Source organism: Vidua macroura, chromosome 1, assembly GCF_024509145.1.
Source record: "Vidua macroura isolate BioBank_ID:100142 chromosome 1, ASM2450914v1, whole genome shotgun sequence".
In the NCBI taxonomy this organism is placed as follows: Eukaryota; Metazoa; Chordata; class Aves; order Passeriformes; family Viduidae; genus Vidua; species Vidua macroura.
In genome coordinates this window covers 36863360-36869359 of record NC_071571.1, presented here as the reverse complement: position 1 = coordinate 36869359, position 6000 = coordinate 36863360, and positions in this window count along the sequence as shown.

The following is a 6000-nucleotide window of genomic DNA, read 5'->3' as shown; positions in this document are numbered from 1 at the left end:
GGAAGTTCTAAAAAAGAGAATGGATACAAGTCTGAATTTTCCAAGGAAGGAAAAATGACTGTGATTTTTTTAAGGAAATTGGCTTCAAAACTTTTTCATAACTTTACTCCTTATTAAAGATGGGAGAGTTGTCAGGGAAAGCAGAAACAAGTTTGGCACAGAATTCAAAAGGCAACAAATGTTTTGATTCACTTTCATGACTAGCTTTATTTTGAATGCAGCACTGCACATGGCACATTTATGAATGAGTGTGGTCATATGACTTTTCTCAGCATGGGGAAGAAGATTTTTGGGCAGACATCTAGAGGTCCTGTGTTCAAGGTGGCCCAGCAGTCTGGTTTGGTGCTCCCTTGATCTGACTCTGCATTCCAGCCTGCTGCAGTAAGCTCCACTATAGCAGAGTTCACCTTAATATGAAGGCCAAAATGCATTTACTTTTCAAACAAATGAAAACCTCAGTATTTTCAAAAGGTATCAAACAATGCAAACAGCTTCATGGCCTGCAACCAAGCCTGTCTCTGGTCCTTGGAAGCATTTTCTTGTTTGCTGTATCTAAATACTGTGTTCAGCTGATTTCTATGTCTTGGGTGTGACCTTAAAAAAATCTCTTTATGTATGCAGGCCCAGGTTGTTTACCTGCTTCTGGTTTCTCTGTATCTGAATTTCTCTGAATAATTTCATAAGGCAGAAAAAGGGTAAGAGGACATCACAATTCGGTTTCTAAGCTCTTTTTTTTTTTTTTTTTTTATTTTTTTTTTTTTTATTCATATGCTAACCTGGATATGTTTTCTGGATGTTCCTTGTTATCACAGAATCAACTAGGTTGAGGTCAAAAAGTCCAACCTACGACCAAATACCACCCTGTCAATTATAATACGGCAGTAAGTGCCACATCCAACGGCAGTAAGTGTCACATCCAGTCTTTCCCTTAACACTTCCAAGCACAGAGACTCTACCACATCCTTGGGCAGCTCATTCCAAAGACCAGTTGCTTTTTCTGTGAAGAAAAAGCCTTGGCACGTCTTCTACTGTGCCTTTATGGTTCATGTAGTGATTTTATGTGGTGTTTCTCTTGATAATTGGAATAGATTTTCAGCAGCAGATTAAAGATAAGTAAAATTGTCAGAGGCAATATGCAGTAATTGCTTTGTTCTTCAGAGAGCTTAAGAGAAGTGGCAAACATTCAAATGAGAATTTTCTTATCCAGGATTTTCTATGAAAGTGAGAGATGATAAATAGACATGTTCCTTTTGAAAACCACTCAAAAACGCTTCAATACACAGTATTATTACAAACCACTATTACAAGTCATTTGCTAGTGATGCATGAGTGAGTTAAAAGTGGCTTTGGACATGACTTATTCCTCTTGGTAACATCTGCTATTCAAATAAATATCAGACAGCATTTGGGCATAAAAAATGTGAAGGAAGAAAAATGGAAACGTGTGAAAGAAATACTATATATATTTATATTATCATTTATATTTATAAATACTATATATACTATACTAATATTTGAATACTATAACTATATAATAAAACTGCAGTAAGGGTGTGGCAAGAAGGAGGGTACTAAAGAGAGGAAAAGTCATAGAGAAGATGGTCATTATTTTTGTTCATTTGCTGAAGTTTATGTGCCTCTCAAGGGACATGACAGAAATGTGAAACTTCTTTGAACCTCAGCATTATCCCTCTAGTACAAAAGAAGCAAAGGTTTCTTGTGAAAATGAAAGTTCAGTTGTGTAAATAAAAGTCACGTGGATGTTCAGATTGCAAATGACTCCAGTAATGCAGTGCATCACGGCTTTCAGAGAGTGCCAGTCTGGAGGCTGTGAAGAGGGCACAGTGCTCACAGCATCAGCCAGGAGAGAAGCAGAGGCTGGAAACTTGTGTTAGGAAGAGTAAATGCTCATCCTAAGCTATGATATGTGTGCAAATTTTCTTCTGCCATGTTAAAGAGTGCTACCTGGATTTAACTCTGTGTTCATGTCAGGCTGAAAAAGAATTGTCAGTGATGGCTTTAATTAACTTGGTCTTTGCTTACAAACCCCCAAAAGGTTTGAAGTTACACTACAAATGTGATATCACCTGTTTTCACACTGCATATACTCATGTAAGTTTCTGCATATGCTTTTCATCTATGTATATCAGAACCAGATACCTTGTGAAACAGGGTCCTGTAATATTATGAATTATGTGGTATTAAAAAAAAATATCTGAATATCTAGATATATATGACTCTGTTAAATACCCTTATTTTATTTCAGGCTTTCTTATCGCTCTAACATTTCTTCCTGTTATCCATATATTGATAGAGACACTCATAACATTTTTTGTCCTTCTAGGCACATGTGTATTTTGACTGTTTTTGCCTTTTAAAATTTTACCTGCTGCTTTCTGTGTGGTAGGGTTTGGGTGTTACTAGCATACAAAATTACATTCAGGAAATGTGCAAATTGCCTGGAGAGCAGTAGAGAGAGGTTGCATCCATTTCTTACTGTAATTGAGTAAGATAACGAAGCCACAGTTTTCACCTTGAGTGTCACCAGGAACTCGGGGATAGGTACAATTTTCATATGAGTCATTTAATTCTTCAGCATTTGAATGGCTTGTGCAAGCTGTCAAGGGACTGTCTTGTTGGTGTTGGTGGCCAGCCTGTTGCTAAACAAATGCAGGATGTGCACTGGTACCAAGGCGGGTTGAATGTAAGCTGGCATGTGAACTGCTTAGCAATGTCTGGGAGATGGTATGGGCTGTTTGGAGGGGGTCTGTCCTGTGAATCCAGAGAATTTATGCCTACTTCTGCTTTCCTTGCCAGACTGCTGGGTATCTCTCATTGGCAAGTTGCTTTTCCTGTCTGTGCTGTTGCTGCTTTAGCAGTTTATGTATCTTTACTAAAAAGGAAGCTTTTGGTGGTATAGATTGTCACAGACTGTCCAGTCATGGACTATGCATTGTCACAGAGTATGCACTACGTGTTTGTGCCTTGCTGTCACAAGGCACTGCTGTGACCTGTCAAAAATCCCAGGGAATTTTCAGCTGTCAAAACCTTTTGTAATTTCTCTGGCAGAATGTTTTGCTGTGGCCATTCTGTCCATTACTGTTTTGGGATTTTTGCCTGCTTCTTTCCATTCCCCACAATTACCAGCTCCACTGACATAATTTTTTACTTATTGATTCTCATGGGGTTTTCTTTGTTCCTCTCCTCTTTGCAGTAGAAGTTCCTCCCTCCCTGGAGGTTCATGGCTGGTGCTTCTTACCTACTGCTGTGACTTTGCTTTTGAAGGATTATCACAATTCACAATTCACTAAAAATCTTTTGGGTAGGAATCAAATTAAAATGGCAGCCAAAGAATGCTCAGAGTCCTTTATATCCTGGACACTGGAGTACTAAGATGAGAATGACAAGACTTGCTCTGTGGGCAAAGGAGCCATTGAGTCTGAGTTAACTTGATGGGAGCTGATCCAGTTGTTAATGGGCTTCCTTAAGAAAGCTTAATTTGGGGGCTGTTTGTTTCCTTCTTGTGAAATGGAGTGTGGAGTAAAAGTGAAATGAAGCTGAGGGAAGATAGGTAGGAAGAATAAGAAAGCAGGAAGAAATTTCAGCTCCAGCTGAAAGAGGGAGGGTTTTTGCTTTTGAATTTTGTTTTCTTTTTTTTTCCTAGGTTGGCTTGACTTTCCAGACACAGATTTTAGTCTAATCCTGAATTATTTGTAATTTAAATGTATTTTAGTTATCATCAGCTGCAGAAGTACATAGAAGACAAAAAATAAGAAACATGCTTTTAGTTCACTGAAAATGTAAATGCTGGGTTGGGGACTATCTCACTTCGAACAAAAACAAATTAGTTTTGAAATTTTTGCTGAACTGGAAGTTTGAAAATAGTTGACTTTTAAGTAGATGTGCAATGTTCTGCTTTCAGGCTTTCTACACTTGGTTTTAAAATGAATGGAAATAAATGGTTGAAACACCACACAACTTGTCTTAACAGCACAGCTATATGTTTGATACAGCACTGGAATCTTAGAACTCCTGTTTCTCTTTCTGGAAACTGTTACTTAGTGATTTTACCTGAAGTGGAGCCTACCTCAGATAATTTTAGCTTTCAGTTATAATGACATTTACTAGCTATTCAAGTAACTGCTTTCTCCATGTGATGCTTAGTGGTTCCTTAGAAAGTTCAGAGACAGAGGTGAGGGAGGTGAAGTTTTTTATTGTTGTTGTATGGGTCTGGCCAGGGTGGAATCTGATTCTTTCCTTAGCTGAACAAATACTCTGCTGTGACAGTTCAGGCTTCTCAGGGAACTGCACCTGATGACAAAAGTATTGTACAAATAGACAAACAGAAAACTACCTGCAGGTTGGAAATTTGTGTTCCCATCCCTACAGCACATCACTTGTTAAGTGAAAGGCAAGGAATTATCAAAGGAAAGGAAATTGTTAATAACACACAATGTATTAGAAATTTATCTAAAAACAGTTTTAGAAAATCATGTGAAAAAGCTTTTTCTGGTAGCATGCTGATTGTATATGTAGAGGAGAGAGAGATTGATTACATATTATAAAGACTTACTTGGCAGCCATCTGAGTGAAGTATTCTCTTTGGATCTAAGGTCTGTAAAAAATGTTCCTCCCTAGACAATGGGTTAATATAATTTTTCAGGTGTCCTCAAAAAGTTGTTGCTTAAAGAGTGAGCTGTTCTGACTCCTGTAATAGATGAGAAATGCATGCTCCTGCTTGGGCCAGAAGACAATAGGAAAGTGGTATCTGTGGTTTGCAGACTGGCTCTGCTTGCAGAGAGAACGCACCTGTCTCTGACCTTCACACACCCAGCTAGCTGAAAGCACTGGCAGAAAGAAAATGGTCTCTTCACTATAGATCAAGAAAGGAAGGGGTAGGGGCTTTTCAGTATTCTTTAGTAGTTACTAATGGAAAAATAACAGCTCAAAATAATTTTCTGAAATGTTCAGATAGAATGAGCATAACAGAGAAGGATACTTATTTGGTGAGGCAGCATCAATAAAGTACACCTTAGCAAGATACCTGAGATGTGGTGGTCCAAAGCTGGAACTTCTGTTCAATGTGAAATATCAGCAGCTGGTGTTTTAGCTATATCTGAAGCAAACAGGAGATTTTTTTAAAAGCTTTTCAAAATATTTTCTTATGTAGTTATTTGAAATGGAATTATTTACTAGTGTGCATGTGACATAGTTTCTGAAACTTCAAAGCTGAGTTCTCAAAGTCCTTGAGATTAGAGATTATGGTTTAGGGTTCTTTAATATACATGATCTAAATTTTCAGTGCACCCACAGTTTGGTATCACACAGGTGAAATTCTCTGGTGCTGTGTATAGCATGGGCTAACCTGGAAAAGCAGACTTGGAAAGCCCAAAGACTATCAGGCTTATTGTCTGGGACCTCTCTTGGTTTTGTAAAACATCAGTGGAAACTTAGATATTTTTAGAAAGCATTTCAGGCTCAGTGATTCTAAATTTTCCAGTTAAATTTGTTTCACCTGAAAATTCCCAATGTAGCAAGTGTATTTGACAGACTTTAATGATTTATGAGCACATACAATACATTGCTGTATGTGTATTTAAGTTATTAGTCTACAGCTTTTGGCCCACCAGTTTGAGTGGACACCTAATTCTGGTGGTTTTGAGAGTTTCATATGATTGCTGTTGAGTCACATCAATGCCAATGCTAGTTCAGCCTTGCACCCTAAAAAAAAGAATAAGTAGAAAGCAGAAGAAAGATCAATTTTTCTCATTATGTGAAGCAGAGGCTATGTTAGCTTTAATATGATGGATACGGATGTTCCATCTTTGATTAGCTGGAGAATATACAAAATTTTTTGGTTTTTTTTATGGGCAACAACCAGCATGAAAGGGAGATATGCCCTGAAGGTACAAAAATGGAATAACCAAACATATAGAGAAAAAAATAGAAAACCTCCAGAAATGCTTTTATGAAAACATAAGCTAACAAACTGGACTGTAG